The 19110-nt window shown below is 47.3% G+C and overlaps 1 protein-coding gene and 1 long non-coding RNA gene across 3 annotated transcripts in view; one reads left to right on the top strand and one right to left on the bottom strand.

Annotated features, from left to right (window-relative positions):
• Card11 (caspase recruitment domain family member 11) overlaps positions 1 to 19110 on the bottom strand; it is a 135400-nt gene that overhangs the window by 78672 nt on the left and 37618 nt on the right. The window contains exon 1 of one of the 2 annotated variants that reach the window (XM_028756137.1): positions 2559 to 2673. The exons of the other annotated variant lie outside the window; for it this stretch is intronic. The gene's annotated coding sequence lies outside the window, so the exon portion shown is untranslated. Of the gene's footprint in view, positions 1 to 2558; positions 2674 to 19110 lie in introns of those variants that run through there. 2 annotated transcript variants of the gene reach the window in all.
• On the top strand, positions 429 to 5747 carry LOC114611430. The gene is made up of 3 exons (XR_003709829.1): positions 429 to 504; positions 5072 to 5121; positions 5425 to 5747. It is a non-coding gene; the product is annotated as an uncharacterized LOC114611430 (long non-coding RNA).

Genomic DNA, 19110 nt, shown 5'->3' with positions numbered 1-19110 from the left:
GAGAGAGAGAGAGAGAGAGAGAGAGAGAGAGAGAGAGAGAGAGAGAGAGAGAGAGAATATCAGTAAACGGAAGACCACATCTTTTTGATGTTCAGTGTTTCCTACAGTTTACTAAGATCACAGTGCGCAGACTCTGAATGCAGGTGGTGACTTCGGGAGTCCATGCCTAGGGAACCACGTCTCATTTCTTGACATGCCATTGGATGACAGGAAGTCAGACGACAGTGAGTAGCCTTTCACGTGTGTGCCAACGATACAACCCCAAGTAATGAAACAAGAAACCTGTCAGAAGTACTCTCGGAAGCTTGCCCAGGCTCAGGGCTGCGGGAAGTGCTCTTCCTGCCTCTAAGTCTTTTCACCTCTGTCTGGAGTGTCAGTGTCTACACAGTGAGTCAGACTTGATGGTTTCCAGTGAGCTTCAGGATGAGGTCTACCTGGAGGTGTGACAACCGAGGTGGCCCTGAACCGTCTGCGCCACAGTGTGACTGTATGCTTATTTCAAAGGTACCTCTAAGCCCTGTTGGCTCTGTCTGTCTGTCCTGCTCTCACTCTCTTCCTTTTTTCATGTATGAAGCTGGGAAATCACTTTCAATTTCTCTTCCACCTTATTCATTGAGGCAGGGTCTCTCAATCAAACCCAGAGCTCATCCACACAGCTAGTCTCAATAGTAAGCTTGCTCCAAGGATTCCCTGTGTCTACCTTTTGAAGTTGGAATTTTAAGCAGGTTGACATACCCACTAGCCTTTACATGGGTTCTAGATATGAACTCTGACCCTCTTGCTTTACTTTAACTGCCTGAGCCACTCCCCAGCCTCCAACTTTTTCCTGTTCTTTTTGGGAGAGGGTCTTCCTCTCTATCTAGGCTGGCCGAGAGTTCACAAGTCACTGAGATTGGTCTCTAACTCATGATCTTCCTAGTTCAGCCTCCCAAGTTCTGGGACTTAAGGTGTGATCCGTCACTGCAGCTCTGGTTAACTTTCAACCTACTCAAGTTAATGTAATCCTATAAAACTGTCTCTTGTCTCTGATGAAGAAACAGATCTTGAAGCTTTTAAACTCTCTCTCACTCTTTCTTTTATGCATAAGTATGGCATGAGCATGCGTGGGTGCTCCTCTGTGTGATGTACACAGGTTGTGTGTGTTATGTGTGTATATGTGTGTATATGTGTGTTTGAGTGTATATATGTGTTTGTGTGTATGTATGTGTGTATTTGTGTGTGTATGTGTTTGTGTGTATGTATGTGTTTGTGTATGTGTGTATGTATTTGTGTGTTTATGTGTGTGTGTGTGTGTGTGAAAGTCGAAGGACAACCTCAGGTGTCACTGTCATACCTCAGATGTCTTCCTTTGAGATAGGGTCTCTTACTGGCCTGGACTTCACCAAGGAAGCATACTAGCTAGCCATGAATTCCCAGGGATCCTCCTGCCTCAGTCTCTCATCTTTTCTGACTTTACTTTTTAAAGCGTGTCTTGGGATTGAGCTTGGGTCTTCATCCTTAACAGATAAATGCTTTACTTTCCTAGTCACCTTCTCTTCCTCTTCCAAAGCTTTTTCGGGTATGCTTCCCGAAACATCCAACAAACCTCTAGCCTGGACTCAAACATTCTGGTGGGCTTCAGTGGCTCCTAAGGGGACACCATCTTTGAGGTCTCCAGCCTTGCTTAGGGCTTCTAGGGGGGAGTGGCTCAACATGCATATGTCTGATATGGCTCTCAGGTCCCAGGGCAGCCTTGGGCATTTTGCTAGACAGCACCCCAGTCCTCTCCTCACGTGCATGTGCATAAGCAACCCCACAGGAACCAGCCGACAGGACTGGAGGTGCTGTCTAGCGGGAACGAATCCTTCCCCAGCAGAGAGGATTGCCTGGGGGGGGCACATTTCTAAGCGATGTTTCTGGAAGCAGACATGACATATTTCATCTACCCTTCCCTAGAGAGGGCTGCAAACAGGCCAGCTTTCCAGAAAACACACTTTGGGCACCAACCCAGCTCCTCAACTGTGACAATGTGCTTAGTTAGAAGAAACAAGGCACCCACCTGTGACAGCAGGAGAAATAGGAACATATTGTTCCCACGAAACATCAGGGTTTGTAGAGAGCCTTCCACAGGCCAGTTCTGGGCTCCGCACAAGCCCAGCCCAGTGTGATGTAGGATCCCCTGCCATTGGGACTACACATCTAATTTATAAGGTGACAAAGTAAGGGGTCACACATGGTGGTACATGCCTGTCATCTGAATTCTGAGGCAGGAAGAGGCAGGAGGATCTCTGGTCATTTTGGGTCACACAGAGTCCCAATCACAAAAACCTCAGGGCTGGGGGATGTGTGTAGCTCAGTGGTAGAAAGCTTTCCTGGCATGTACAAGGACCTGGGTTGCATCCCAAGCATTGAGGGTAAAAACTGTGAAGAGACATGCTCAAAGGCCCCAAGCACACCCACACAGACAAGAGCAAAGGGACCAGGCATAGAGATTATTAGCACTAGTAGACCCGGAACACAGACAGCTCTAGTGGCTCTGCTTATGTGTGCCACAGAGGCATTGTGGGGGATATACTCACGAGTTTGTACTCCAGCTGTATCCTGGGCCTGGCAGGGGCATCTGTCCATGAGTTTCTCAAATTCCCTGTTCTCTGCTGCGGAGAGCAAGGCACCCGGAAAGTGCTGACACTGGCAGGCTGCCACAGCCTCCCCCGGAAGCCCACATGGGTGCTGCACTCTGAGGAGGCTACAACTATTTTTAGCAGGTGCAGAGGGAGGCTGTGGTGGGCTGCACACTTCTCTTTTTGTTTTATTCTGAGCAGAACCTGAAGACGGATGTGGTGGTACACACCGTCATCCTAGCCGCTAAGAAGCTAAGGCAAGGATGGCAAGCTTGAGGCTAGCCTGGGCTATGGTATGAGACTCTGTCTCCGCAACAGAAAAAGCAAAAACTAAGCTAGGCTTTGGCAGGTGCTTATGATCCTAGCGCTGTGGTTGGGGGTGGGGCAATCCTCTATGTTTCACCGGCTAAACAGCCCAGCTAATCAGTGGCCTCCACATTCAGCAGAGGGCTGGAGAGATGGCTCAGCAAGGGAAGATGCTGGGCGCACAAGCCCGAGGACCTGAGTTTGATCACCAGCACCAACATAAAGATGGAGTGAGAGAACACTGAGTGGTCCTCTGACCTCCACAGGAGGACTGTGGCACACGTGTCCACACATACCTTATACTACGTATCATACACACATTACACACACACATAGACAGGTACATCATACACATACAATCACAGACACACGCATCATATACACACATCACAGACACACAGACATACACACATCACAGACAGATACACCATACACATACAATCACACACACACACACACACATACACACACATCACAGACATACAGACATAAACACATCACAGACAGATACACCATATACATACAATCACACACACACACACATACACATCATACACACACATCACAGACACACGACATACACACACATCACAGACACACACACACACACACATCATACACACACATAACAGTCACACAGACACACACATCATACACACAGAGAAAAAGAACACAAAGTAGAAATGATCTGGGGAGACACTTGACACTAACCTGGGCTCTCTAAACCCACATGTACACACACACCAGTGTGCATGTGTAAACAAACATGCACACACATATATACTACATAACACATATGGCAAAGAAATAATAAAAAAGGGAGGAAAACACAGTAAAAACCTCTAACCACCAGCTGCTTAAAATGATTGCCTAAGTGGAGTCTGTGAATGATTTGTTCCTGGGTAAGGAACAGGCTGCAGGGCCAGAGCACAGAGGCCTGGGGTGCAGGAGCCATGGGTGGCAGAAGGGTGCAAGGAGCAGGACAGGAGCCTCTCTTCCCTAGCATCCTTGATGGCACTGCCCTATGCACTGGTTCCTGCTGCCATGCCAGATCTTTAACCAGGAGACCAAGAATTCCACCTAGAAGGGAATGGAGGCTTGGAACATTCCAGAAAAAATGGCATCTATCTATCTATCTATCAGTACACACAGCACTCTTCTCTCTTCTCCTGACTTTGCTGTTAGTGAACACAGAGCCCAAAGCACCTTACACCCCCCCAATATGATCCCCACCATGTCCTGGCACTTACTGGGTCTACTATGCTTCAGTAGGTTGTTCCTCTCTGTCACCGAGCAGTGGCTTGCTGATGTGGGCACCGCAATTATTCATTGATTGATCTGTCAGCGGGTATTTGGGGTTACTGTTTGACTGGAAAACTCTGACACGAGTCTTCAAGAGAACAGGTGTTGTCATTTCTTGTGGAGACATACAGTGTAGTGGGCATGTCAGTCACAGGAGGGATGTTGGCTAGCCTCAGAGCATCCTTGTTACTTGGTTTGTCAGGCTCTGGAAACTTGGGCCTTCCCTGGTAACACTGGGTTCTTGATGTGTAGGGCCTCACTGTAGCAGGATACTTATTCTGCTACATTGTATTCACAGTGGAGCTTGGTGATTAGTCAGTAGAACAGGAGGTGGAGCTGGGAGAAAAATAGAGAAAGGGGAGGAGAAGAAGGAGGCTATGGACCATGGAGAACCACGGATGGGTCGAAAGCTGTCCTGGGTAGCAACTTCTATCAAAAGGTTGTGTGGGCATTTTGTTGATTGAGCATTTCTAAATATATAAATCCTTTAGATAATCATTAAGCTTTAAGAGTCTCATTTCTACCGAGTACTGCGAGGATGGCAGACATTGGGGTTCAGCCGAGCTTTGTGGATGCAGCGTGGGGGATTGGCAGAGCCATCCCCCACGCTGGTATCTTGTAGGTGCCAGGGCCTGCGTGCGCATCTAGCTAGCCAGAGTCCCAGTCAGAGCTGAGAAGCAGCAGTAACATGGTGGCTGCCCAGAAACAAGCCGGACTAGGTGCTGTTTTCTAAATATCAACCCTACACCTCACTTCCCACTTGCTCTCAACCTTTCCCACCACACGGACCTCTCGTTTGGGGGCTGTGAAGTGAATGTGAAATGTCCCCCATAGGCTTGTATGTTTTTTCACTTTATCTCCAGGTGGTGGCGCTATTGTGGAGCCTTTAGGAAGCAGAGCTTTGCTGGAGAAGGTGAGCCACTGAGGATGGGCTTTGAGGTTTTAAAGCCTCACCCCCTTTCCTGTCCACTCCTGACTGTCTGCAAAGATCAGTGTCTTCATCCCTGTTAATGGGTCTTCTTCATCCTGTCTTCCTCAACCCGATGCACCAAATCCCATCAAACTGTAAACCTAAATAAACTATCCCTGCTATGTTTCTTCTGTTCAAGAATTTTGGTGATAGTGAAAAGTAACAAATATAGACACTGAATGATGATTCTTCCTTAGTTCATGTCTACATAGAGTATGACCTTATTTAGCAATGGATGCTTTGCAGACATGATTATGATGAGGCCACACCGGACCTGCATCCAGTGACTAGTGATTTTGCTAGAAGAGGAAATGACACAGCTCAAGAGAAGGGAAGTGAAGACAGGGGCAGCGACTGGATCAGGAGCCACCACAAGCTGAAAGTAGGAGCAGGGATATGACACACTGTGGAAGACCATTTTAGGACCTCAGCCTGGATCCCCAGAACCCACATAAGACTAGGCATGGTTGTTTGTGCTTGTGACCCCAGGAGTGTGAGGAGTGGAAACAGGAGGATTACAGGGGCTTGCTGCCTACCAGCTCAGCTCCAGGTTCAGTGACACAAATCAGAATAAGGGGGACAGTGATAGAGCAGGACACCTGGCATCCTCTGGCTTCTGTACACACATGCATGCATACATACACACATGCATACATATGTGCATACATGTTCACACTCTACAAAATATACACATAAGTGCACATATATCACACACATATACCAAAAAATAACAAGCTAGAAGGGGAACGAGCTACTTAGCCAGCACTTGGGAGGCTGAGGCAGGGGAATCATGAGTTTGTGGCCAGCCTGAGATATACAGGGAGACCCCATAACAAAGAACCAACAGAGCTGGAAGAGGCAGCAGAATTTGTCCCCCAGGGCCACCGACACCTTGATTTTGGACCTCTAATTCCACTCTGTAAGAGAATCAACCCCTGTCGTTTTCTCCTCTCTCATTGGCAGCAGCAGAGTAGAAAACCTCTGAGAGACCACAGGGGAAGGACACCTGGAAAGCCTCTCAAGGAAGATGGCAGCCGCTGGGCCCCACACAAAAGAAGGTGGCGTAGGAGCATGATTGCATGCTCACACCACAGGGTACGAGTCTGAGCCTGACAGCAAGAATGCCTCCATACAGCAGGAAAGAGCCAGCTACACAGAGTAGCATTCCCGAAGAAGCTTGGGGACCCAGAAGCACAGCCCCCTTATTTCAATTAGGGATTGAAGGTTCAAACCTCAAGCCCCAAGCATCACAAGACTTAAGCCTTCAGGCACGAGCTCCACTGTCAGAGTGGGTGGGGGGGGTCTGTCTTGTTTAAGCCCATCATAAACCAGTTCAGGGGACTCAGATACACCCTGGCCCTGTTTACGTTATTTATTTTCGCTTTGAAACTGTGAGTCAGAACAGCGGCAGGCCCTCCCCTGCTGACTCAGCTGCATGAGCCTAAACTCATAAAATCCTATTTCAGAAAGGCCCAGTGATTTTATTTTCTGATCATAAATATGAAATTTAATTAGCAGCTTGCTGCTAATGAAGTCGCCATGGAAGCTAGAGTGGAGACACAGAGTCACATAAAGCTGAGCCCGACATCCTGTTAACTCTTCCCTCCTCTGTCCACCTGTCCCGGCTGGGTTTTCCCATGGCCGAATGCTGCAGTCAGCTGTAGGTAGAAGAGGGGGAGTTTGGGGCCAGGATGAGGAATGGTCCTCACTGTGCTTCCAGTGTGAATCCCTGGCTGTTTCTACACACAGTAGCCATATCGTCTGTGTGGTGGTTAATTTTATGTGTCAGTTTGTTTGAGCGGAGGGCTGTCCAGACAGTTGGGGTAGGGCTATCTGGGTGTGTCTTAAAAGGTATGAGCATTTGATATGGACTGAGTGAAGAAAGCCCGCTGTCATCAGCGTTGGTGGGCACCATGGATCTATTCAGGGTAAGGTAAAAGCAGGCCAGACATGATAGTTAAACTCGGTGGTCAGTCTCCTGGCATTTAGAAGCACAAATTGATAAACTGAGGAAGGGGACCCACCCCGGATGTTTGTAGCACCATCCCAAGGACTGAGGTCCTGAAGCGGAGCTGAACACCAGCAGTCATCTCTCTCTGCTTCCTGACCGCAGTTGCAGAGTGACCTGCTGCTTCACACTCTGCTGCCCTGCCTTCCCCGCTGTGATGGACTGTATCCCTGAGGTGTGAGCCACAAGAGCCCTTCCTCCCTTAAGTTGCCTTTACCAGGTATATTGTCCCTGCAAGGACAAAGTAACTCATTCAGGATCTCTCTCTCTCTCTCTCTCTCTCTCTCTCTCTCTCTCTCTCTCTCTCTCTCTCTCGTGCTGAGCCTTCCTCTTCTCCTGCATCAGACTGCAGACCTTGCTCTCAGAACTCTGGATTTGAAGTGGGTCAGCCGCTGGCTTCTCAGGTTCTGCAGCATGCTGGGTGAGTGTAGCGGGACTCCTAGTGCAAAGCAGTTCCTTCGAGAACTGGCATTTCCCCATCTCTCTAAGCTCTATTAGTTCTGTGTTTCTGGCTGGCAGGCCCCATCTACCCATAGGCATAGCCTGGCTTGCATCTTCTCTTCACAACCCTTCTAAAGAAGCACTGTCCAGTGGCATTGGGGAGAGCAGGCACAATGTGGTGTGGCTGCCAAGAAGCTTAAAATACCCCCAGCGGATGGCAGAAACCTTGGCTCCACCATGAGATACAAGATGGGAGCCAAGGAGCAAATGGCTGGTCCATTATGCTCCGCCATTGACGAGGCTATGAGGCTCTGTGTGTGTATGTGTGTGTGTGTGTGTGAGTGTGTGTGTGTGAGTGTGTGTGTGTGAGTGTGTGTATGTGTGTGAGTGTGTATGTGTGTGAGTGTGTGTACATGTGTGTGAGTGTGTGTATGTGTGTGAGTGTGCATTTGTGTATGTGTGTGAGTGTGTATGTGTGTGAGTGTGTATGTGTGTGTGTGTGAGTGTGTGTGTGTGTGTTGGGGGTGTCAGCTTATCTTTCTCATGGAAATTTTTTAGTTTCTTCTGTTCATGGCCCAAAAGGTCAGCAGGACTCTGCAGGCTCTCCCTGTACCTCAAAGCTTACCTTGTTCCTCCAGCTATGTCTACTTCTGGCCTTCCCACAAAACAAGGAAGACAACCTCCACAGCAAGCAGGATTTAAATGCATTTCCAAAGTCCAAGTCTGGAATTTCATTATCATCATCCTTCTGTGTGAGTTCTTTGTTAAATCCAAAGTGCAGGGGTATGGGGGTGTGGCTCAGCAGCAGAGCTTCTGCCTAGAACCCTATGAGAGGCTGGGGCCATGGATAAGTTGCATAACACCTTCCTAGAATCCCCCAGTGAGGAGCTGGGGTGTGGCTCAGTGGTAGAGCCCTGCCTAGAATCCCCCAGTGAGGGGCTGGGGTGTGGCTCAGTGGTAGAGCCCCTGTCTAGAATCCCCCAGTGAGGGGCTGGGGTGTGGCTCAGTGGTAGAGCCCCTGCCTAGAATCCCCCAGTGAGGGGCTGGGGCTGGCTCGGAGGTAGAGCCCCTGCCTAGAATCCCCCAGTGAGGGGCTGGGGCGTGGCTCAGTGGTAGAGTACTGCTTAGCATGTGTAAGGCAATGAGTTTTGTTCCTGGCACCTAAAACCAACCAACCAACCAAAAATACATAAATAAAAAAATTCCAAAATGAAGAATTTTCTAACTTCTCAACAAATGAAGAGTAAGTGGGCCAGATGTGGCAGTATATTCCTGCAATCCCAGTGCTTGAGAGACAGAAACAGGAAGATTGTGAGTACCAGGATAGCCTGGGCTATGCAGCAAGACCTTGCTCGAAGAAGAAACATCCAACAAACTAACCCGATTATCCCACACATTATCTAAGAAGCTGAAATGAACACTCAAGTGTGGATTTCTCAGACATGCTGGGGAGTTTACAAGGTCAGTGCTGACGTAACCCTAGTCTCCAGGAGTGTGTTCATATGTAGGGGCTTCTGCACGACCGTATTTGAAATCCCTGCCTGCTGAGATGGCATGCGGCCATTTAACCTATGCAGAGGTTCTGTCTGGACACTTGATCCTGTGTGCTATGTACATGGGAGAAGGCACACAGAACTACCCACTATGAACACTGGACACTGGTTCTGTGGGTGGATAGGAGAGACTGCAGCACAGCACTGTAGAGTCTGTCTTCAGCCAGAGCACATATTACATATTACATTATGGTGGGAAGTAACAGAGTTTTTTGAGGGGTTTAAAACACACACACACACACACACACACACACACACACACACACACACACAAGCTTCCTGCATTTGGGTTTTGGATCCTGAACAAGAAAGAACCCATGTTGTGACTCCTCGGGGCTCTGTAGGAATTTTGCTGGGTAAGTATTGACATGTCTAGGGTACTGTAGCCTGAGTAAGTATTCTTAGCAACCATCCCTCAGGCATGGTTGTTCAACAGGTGCAAATGGCTGAAAACAACAAATGTTTGGAAGAAAGATGAGCTTTTGAAAATCATTCCTGTTTGTCTTCACTTTCTGGTCTTATGCAAACCCTGTCTCACAGACTCAGACCCCTTGTGAAACCAAGTGGGCTGGAGCCTCAGCACCAGCATGACCTCCAGCATCCATGCCATCTTCAGCATCAGCAGAATCTTCATCATCATCATCACCAACATCTCCACCGTCTTCAGTATCACTATTAGCAACATCGTCAACATCATCACCACCAGTTCCATCGTCAGCACCAATATCGACATCAGTATCAACTTCAGCATCACCCACAACTTGTTAGGCTTACAACATCTCAAGCTTGCCTGGATACACTGAATCCAATTGTAACAACATAGTGTCAGACTCTAGCCTCTGGGGTCTGACAGGTGGCTCTGAGGTTAAGAGACTGGATCGTTATTCTAGAAGATCCAGGTTTGGTTCTCAGCACCCATGTGTTGGCTCACAACCATCTGTAACTCTAATTCTAGGGGACCCTTCTGGCCTCTGTTGGCATTAGGCATGCATGTGGTATACAGTATGTAGGGTGTAGGAAAGACATCAATATATATTAAACGGTAAATCTTTTAGAAAAAGGATTTTAACCTCTGCTTAAGCCAGAGTGTGGCAGCAGCCCTCTCTCAAGCCCTTTTACACAGACACTCTGTGGAGACACTTTCTGTGACTCCTTACTTAGCAGAAAGTCCTGGGGAAGGGGTCTTTCACCTGAGAAGTAAATTAGCCAAAACCCACTTTGATTTTAGCTTACTTGTGACAAAATGCTTAAAGGAACTTAGGGAAGGAAGCATTTATTTTGCTCACATGGTTTAATGCCGCCTTCTCCTTTTTATTCAGTCTGAGATGACAGCCCAAGGAATGGCACTGCGTACTTCATGGTGGGTCTTCCTACCTCAGTGAGCCCAGTGATGCCATTCCTCACACGTACGTGCAAAAGTTTGTCTCCAAGGTGATTCTAGATTTGTCAAGTTGACAATAAAAACTATCACAGTAACACATGGAGGCCTCCAGCTTTCTATCCTCCTGCCTCAGCTTCTCAAGTGTTGGGGTAATAGGCATGTGCCACCACACGTGTTGAGGGATATTTCTCATGATACGGGATGAAACTTGGATGTGCATGAAGGACTGAAGAGTCTTAGATATGGAAGGTATAGAGTCAATGAAACAGTCTACAGTCATTCTTAATTTCCTTTTAATGTGACTTCCTGAAGCCAAAATGACAATGTTCTGTGCAGTGTATAATAGAGGTAGAAATCAGGCAGAAGACAATAGCACAAAGGACAACAGAGGGTTAATGTTATGGAGGTGGTTGTAAAATTCTACGGTATATGTGAAGTCATATAACATTATTGCAAAATAGTCTAGGGTGACTTAAAGACCCACTTTAAACGCCACGAAAGAGCAGTGAGCACAAGGAGATAAAACAGGGAGCCAGGGTAACAAGTCAGTGGAGAGAAGCAGACAGAACATCAGACCAGCCCCGGTGCACCACAGAAAGCAAGAGAGATCCAAGGAAGTCACCTAGTAAAAACGATTGTTTCTCAAGCACGAGGACCTGAGTTCAGAGCTTTAGAACTCATGTTTAAGTAAACCAGGTGCGTCTGTACCTTTAATCCCAGTGCCTGGGGTTGTGGCGGAGTGGGGGGCAAGAGGATCCCTGAGGTTCACTGGCCAGCCAGTCCAGCTGACTATCTAAGTTTGGGTTCAGTGAGATTCTGTCTCCAAAAATAAGGTAGAGAATGATAGAAGACACCTGATGTCAACCTCCGGCCTCAACACACATGTGCACCTGCATGTGCACACACACACACACACACACACACACACACACACTTACACGCACACGCACATGCACATGCGCAAAGAATGTAGGGAAAATGGAGCGAGGAGGAAAGGTGTCAGATGGAAAACACATAGATGACAAGAGTGGATGAAAAGGATTGCAGTGGCTGCTGATTGCCCCACCCCGTCACACACACTCAATATAAAGACCCAGAGAAAGCGGCTGGAGACATGGCTCAGTTAAGAGCACTGGCTGCTCCTGCCCAGGACCTGAGTTCAGTTCCCAGAACCCATATGGTGACTTACAACTACAGTTCAAGGGGATCCAGTGCCCTCTTCTGGCCTCCACAGGTACTGCATGAATATGGCGCACAGACAAACATGCAGTCAAAATGCTCGTACATGTACTACCCCCACCTTTAAATTATCCAAGACCCGGAGAGGAGACACTAAACAGAGGGAAACATTGTGCACACACAAAAGCGGTCATATTAGAAACAGACAAGGAGATGTTGCCATCTGTAAGAAGGGCACTTCACAGATACACAGTTTACAAGAAGGGAAAAGAATCTAAAATATGTGTTCCAGTCAGAGATACAGAACTCAGGCAGCAGGAAAGCTGAAGAGATGAGTTTGCCTACTGCCTACTGCCTTCTGCCTACTGCCTGTCTGCCTGTCTGCCTCCTTCTTTAACCCCCATCTCTCCCTCGTTTCCTTATTCTCATCTTCATAATTGGTAGAGTGGTGTGTGTGTGTGTACTCATGTACGTGGGTGCCGTTCTTCATCTCCTAAGGGAGGACATCATGCTCATGTTTTCCTTTCATATGAGCACTGAGGATTGAACTTGAGTCCTTGTGCTTATAAAACAAATACCTGACTGACTGTGTTATTTTCCCAGTAGTCTGATGAACTGTCTACACAAAGTTTTGTGGATTTTTTTGTTCAGTATTTATCTATTTCAATAGTCCTCTTTTGCTAAATGTTAGGACTGGAAGGTAAAAAGTAAGATCATGAAAGATTAGAACAATATTATGGATCACCCAGACCTAACTGATAGTCACAATCAGGACTGTAGGGTTCCTGAAGAATGTATCTTCTTTATTTTTCAGTTTTCAACACCTCTAATGTGTGTGTGTTTCTGTGTGATGTGTATGTATGTATGTATGTATGTATGTATTATGCAAGTGCAATGTATGGAAAGTAGAAGGCAACCTCTGGTTGCAACAGTCTATGGCTATAGGGATATATATGCTAATTAGCTGGTACCAGTCTCTTGTTGTTGCTTGACTACCTGGATAGCTGGCCCTTGGGCTTCCTGGGATTTTCCTGTCTCTGCCTCCCATTTGTCTTAGGAGCACTGAGATTACAGATGTACACACTACTGAATCCAACTTTATGTAGGTTCTGGGGATTTATACTTGCCATCAATAGATGGAAAAGAAAAAAAAAATCATTCAGTAAAATTCAATGTCCATTTGTTTTGTAGATATTTACTTTAAATTAAAAAGTACTCTCGTGAAGGGAGGGGAGAGAATCATGAGACTCAGGAAGTAAACACACAAGTTTCAAGAAGTTCCTGAAACTTACAGGACTCACAAGTTATATTATATATAACATCCCACGGTTATAGTAACAGTAACAGTTGATGGTGGACAGGACATTCTCCAAAGGAGTGACCTGTAGGGCGTGCAGGGAGCTCCAGGGATGCAGCTTTCCTGAGTTTTCAGCTGTGCTGAGGTATTTTTTTGAAGCTGCCTTTGAGTTAACCATGTTCTGTAAGTAACCTCTTATCCATACTCCTGAAAATAATCCCAATGAACTTTAGACCTAAGAGGGATAATTTCTTTGGTCTGTAATTGGTGCCCTATGGGGTGAATAGACATTTTTTCAAGTGTCCTCAGGTAAAGCCACATGGTATCACTCATATTAAAAACTCTTGATAACTCAGTGTTGCTAGGATTGCCCTTTAACCAATGATAGCTACTACCATATTTTGAGATGAAAAAACTAATCACTTCTCTATGCTGGGCAAGTTGGTGCATCCCTAAACCACAGAATTTGTGTAGCTGAAGCAGGGGGATTGTGAGTTTGAGTCCAGGCTGGGATACATAGTGAACTCAAACCCATCCTGGGAGGAAAGCCAGGATGCTCACACTAGTCCATTTTATTCAAAATACTAGAGTTCTTAGTCAATCTGAAAAGGCAAGAAAGAGAAATAAGAGGGTGGAATTTGGAAAGAAATATAGTTGTCATGTTTTGCAGACAATGCAATTACCTTAAACATCTAAAAGGAGCTACAGAAAAATCTCCTAGAATCAATGAGAATTAATAATAACCAGTAACAAATATTCACCACGTTAGCAAGGTTATAGGACAGAAGATCAATATATAAAACTCAACAAAACCTGACATATAAAACCATAAAATGCTTATAATTTAAATGTATAAACAATGTCCACATTGAAAATGCAAGGAAATGCTAAGAAAGGTTGAAATCAAATGGAAAAAAAGGTTAAATCAAATGGAAGGATATACTATGTCCATGGACCGTATGATTGTTGAACTTGTTAAGATAACATGTTCCCAGGATCTGGAGTCACAGAAAATTCTAGTCACATCTTGGCTGGATTTTTTGGTTGAATGTTAACAAAAGAATTCTTAAATGCAGATTGAGATGGTAGAGGGCTGGGAAGATGTCTCAGCACGCATGAGGACTGGCGTGGAATCTGCAGGACCCATGTGAAAAGCTGGAATGGCTGCACTGGGCTGTAAGCACAGCAGTGTGGGTGAGTGGAGGCAGGTGTCTGGAGCCTGCCCACCAGCAGGTGAAGCTGTCCCGGCTTCTAGCTCAGTGAGAATGTGTCTCAAGCCAGTAAGGCAGAGGGTGATAGAGGTAGGTACTTGATATCCTACTCTGGACTCTGCTTGCCTGCATATTGGTGTAAACCTGTGCACTCACATGCTTGTGCCATACACACCACACAAAAGAAGGAATGACAAGCAAGACTGAACAGCCAGGGGTACTTCTAGGACCAGGTTTCAAGGGCTGCCGTGACAGTGATGTCACACAAATCAAGACACAGTGAGTGGGGCTTGGGGGTCAAGCTAAATAGTAAGTGGGTAAAGCAGATGGAGAAGCCATTGCCAGAGTCTGAAAGTCGATGTACATTTATAGATTCGATTAAGTTTGACAAGGGCACCAAGATAATTTGGTGGTGAGAGAGGTCCTTCAAACCTGAATTGCAGCAGGCAGATATCCGCAGGGTAAAGCAAACCTCGGTTCCTCCCTCTTAGTGGATACAATGTAGCATAAGACAGATTGAAAGCTTTTGGTTTTGGTGCAGAAGTGTATAGCTTATTATATGTGCATGTGCTCGTGTGTCCGCACGTGTGTGTGTATGCGTGTGTGTGCGTGCGTGAGTGTGCGTGTGCGCGCGTGCGTGTATGAGTGCGTGTGTGTGTGCGTGTGTGCATGCATGTGTGCGTGTGTGTGCGCGCGCGTGTGTGTGTGCGTGCATGTGTGCGTGTGTGCGCGCGCGCGCGTGTGTGAGTGTGTGAGTGCATGTGTGCGTGCATGTGTGTGTGCGTGCGTGCCTGAGTGCGTGCGTGTGTGTGCGCACGCGTGTGTGTGCGCACACGTGTGTGTGCGCGCGTGCGTGTGTGTGTGCGCGCGTGTGTGCATGTGCACGTGTGTGCTGTGTGCGTGCGTGCCTGAGTGCGTGTGCGTGTGTGTGTGTGTAGGCTGATTTTAACATTTGGGTGTCTTTGTCAATCTTTCACTACTTTCTGTATTAACTTTTAAGGTTTATTTTATTTTACTTTAGTTTATGTGTATGAATGTTGCACCTGCATGAATGTACGTAGACCAGGTATATATCTGCCGTCCGCTCAGGTCAGAGGAGGGGTGTTGGAGCCACTGGAACTGGGTTATGGATGGCTGTGAGTCACCATGTAGAGGCCGGAAGCTGAACCTGGGTTCTCTGCAACAAGTGCTCTCAACCACATTGCTGAGGGATCTCTCCACCCTCTGTTCTGAATTTTAAAAGATTTTTAGTTTTTAAATGATGTCTATGTGTGGGTTTGTGCACTTGAGAGCAGGAGTTGGAAAACAGTGTTGGATTCCCTGAAGTTGGAGGTGTGGGCACTGGGCATTGAACTTGGGTCTTCTGCAAGAGCAGTATGCGCGTTTAATCTCCTAAACCACCTCCCTAGCCGAATTATTTTATTTTTAAAAATGAATTACTTAATTTATTTATTTTACATCTGGATGGGGCCTCCCATCTCTCCTCTTCTCCCAGTCACACTCTTTTTTTTTTCTTTTTTTTCTTTTTTTTTGATTTTTCGAGACAGGGTTTCTCTGTGTAGCCCTGGCTGTCCTGGAACTCACTCTGTAGACCAGGCTAGCCTCGAACTCTCGAACTCAGAAATCCACCTGCCTCTGCCTCCCAAGTGCTGGGATTAAAGGCGTGCGCCACCACCGCCCGGCTTCCCAGTCACACTCTTACAAATTCCTTCTCCCATTAACCCTCCCCCTTCTCCTCAGAGAACAGGAAGCCCCCCCTTGGGTACCAATCCACCCTGGGACATCCAGTCTCCATAGGCCTAAGTGCTTTCTCTCCCTCTGAGGCACTGCTAGGTAGTCAGTCCAGTTAGGGGAAAGGGATCCAACAGCGCGCAATGGAGTCAGGGTCTGGCACTGAGCCCGGAGCTTGTTGATTGGCTAGGCTAGTTGGCCAATGAGGAGCTTCCTGCCTCCGTTTTTACAGATCTGAGATTCCAGACACAGGCTGCCAGGCTTAGCTTTACAGGGATGCCAATTCGTGAGGATCCCCTCACTTCAAGTGCCTGATTGACAGAGACGTCTCCTCAGCGGCCCCAGACTGCAGACTTGGAAGTCAAACTCAAAGCTACAAATTTCCAGGAAGAAAATGTAAGACTTTAATTGTGTTTTTGAGATGTGACCTCACTGTGCGGCCCAGGCAGGTTTCCATCTCTCTGTCCTCCTGCCTGGCATCCTGAATGTTGGAATTACAGTGTGTGTGCCATCACACCTGGCACAAACCAACCTCTATAATCACAGGGTTGGCAAGGATTACCTCAGAACCTTCCAGAAAGCACTGAGCCACAAGTTGGGGAAGAAATTCATCAAAATAAGCAATTGTATACCAGAAATGTTACTAACAGTAAGAACAGTTAAGCCATATGCTTGGAGAAAATAGTTTCAAGTCATATAGCTGACAAAATATTGTTTGCTTAAAAGCATTAAGAACAAATAACCCAATAAAACGTGTGCAAAGGTTTAAACAGGCATTTCAGAAAGGAAGAGACACAAATGGTCCATAAATTCCGAAGAAAATACTCTGTGCCATTTGTCATTAGGTTATGCAAATTAAAATTCCAGAGAAGGGGGGGGCTGGTGGGATAGCTCAGTGGGGAAAATGCTTGCTGTGTAAGAATGAAGACCTGGGTTCAAACCCAGAGCCTAAGATAGCGCACATCTGTAAGCACAGCGTCCCTCCAGTGAGATGGAAGGTGGAGACAGTGAATCTCTGGAAGCTCTCAGGCCAGAAGACTGGCATATGCAACAGTAAACAAGAGACCCCACCTCAAACAAGGTGGAATACAAGGACCAATACACAAGGTTGTCCTCGGACCTCCACTGCACGCTCTGGAATACATGTTCCACACGCATATGCACACACATACACACATACACGCACGCACACACACAAACGCACTTGCAAGTGTGCGCACAGGCGCACACATGCACACACCCTTGATAGCATGGTGAAGGTTTAAGACTCCAGTGTGTCAGCTGTGTGGCAACTGAAATAGTCTACACAAACCAAGGTGGGGCAGGTGTGAAACAACAGGGCTCTTTGTGTAATTGAACGGCTGGATCCCTGGGACTAAGAAGATTCCTGGAGATCTAAGACTCAAGAGCCCGTGAATTAAACAAATGCATTTCTTATAATTGAATGCATGTGTTTGGGGGTACATGTTCAAGACATGCGTGTGGAGGTCAGAGGAGAACTATGTGGAGTCGGTTCTCTCCTTCCACCCTTCCATGGGCTCTAGAGATCGAACGCGGGTCATCAGACTTGGGCTGTGAACCGTTACCTCTCCATCCTTTTAGGTACCCATTTAAAAAATTTGGGGGCAGGATCTCACGTAGTTCAGCTCAGCTTTGAATTTGCTATGTAGTTTAGGATGACTTTGATCCGCCTGCCTCCATCTCCTTGGTGCTGGGATAACAGGCGTGCACAGCCACACCTTGGTTTGCTGGCGGAACCCAGGGCTTCCTGTATGCTAAGCAGCCCTGTACCAACTGATTTCAAGTCCAGAGCAACTGTATGGATTTACATGGGAGGAATGAAGACGCGCCCATAGGCGGGATTTCTGCATGAATACCTGAATGGCTCCACCTATAACATCTACCTGTAGGAGGGCAGATTAGCAAATCGCAGCAACAAAATAGTAATATAAACGAGAGAACTAAGGGTCGCGCACAAGAGCATGGAAGATTCTCCAAACTGGGCTGAAAGGAACTAGGGCCCAGGCGGTGTGCTCTCAGGAGGCTGAGGCATGGGGATGGAGAGTTTGAGGCCCGCTGGGGTATGCAGCAAGACCTAGTTTCAAAGTACAGATAGGAGGAAGGGGCTGGGGAGAAAGAAGAAACAGAGAGGGAAGTAGGGGCAGGGAGAGGCATGGCTGGAGGAAGGGGAGATAACTCTGTGCTGCGTCACCTCCTCTCCTTCCTCCTCCTCCTTTCCTTTCTGACTATGTGGCCCTGCCTGTCTCCAGAAAACTCATTCAAAAACTCAGGCACAAGTTAGAACACCCACTTGAGGAGAAGCCCTGGTAGGAGGAATCAAGGTTCCAGCCCCGACACGCGCTGCGCCCCCTACCGGCAACCACAGCTACTGCCAGCTGATGGCGGCCGCTGGGAAACTGAAACTCATGGTAGCTGCCCTCACTGGCTTGGGTGTTGGCTCCATCCAAACTGCAGATCCCTGAGCTAAGTTATTGACATTGCTGCTTCGTGGTGGATGGCTCTTAGAGACCTTGCTGTTCCTTAGCAAACAGCCCCCCACTCCCCGGCCCTTTTCCTTCACTGAAAAAGAGTCAGATTCAAACACCCTAGAGCACATTTGCGCTCCCTCCGTGAGATCCTTCAGTCACACCAGTCATTTTCTTGACTTTATGGCCTAGCACAACACAGATTTGTTTGTTCAATTCACTGAAATTACCTAAAGATCCAAGGAGGTTCTTGATCACTGGGGTAAATCCAGCCCAGGCTGCGGACCTGCATTTCGAATCTCATCCTGGTTGGCTGATAGCATTTGGAATAACACGTCCTCTTGTCTGTCACCCATGGCTACCATTACCCTTGGGATCAAACATGCAAAGGAACTATATACTTCCCTACCTTTCCTTGTGATTCTGTGGGTGGGATTGTCAGGTGTTCTACTACAGGTCATAGTCCAGCCCCTCACTGTGGGATTCTAGGCAGGGGCTCTACCACTGAGCCACACCCCAGTCCCTCACTGGGGGATTCTAGGCAGGGGTTCTACCACTGAGCCACACCCCAGCCCCTCACTGGGGGATTCTAGGCAGAGGCTCTACCACTGAGCCACACCCCAGCCCCTCACTGGGGGATTCTAG

This window comes from Grammomys surdaster, unplaced genomic scaffold (genome assembly GCF_004785775.1).
Source record: "Grammomys surdaster isolate TR1022 unplaced genomic scaffold, NIH_TR_1.0 126109, whole genome shotgun sequence".
NCBI classification, from domain to species: Eukaryota; Metazoa; Chordata; class Mammalia; order Rodentia; family Muridae; genus Grammomys; species Grammomys surdaster.
The sequence above is the reverse complement of the archived record's forward strand: the minus strand, read 5'-3'. Positions and strand labels throughout refer to the sequence as shown.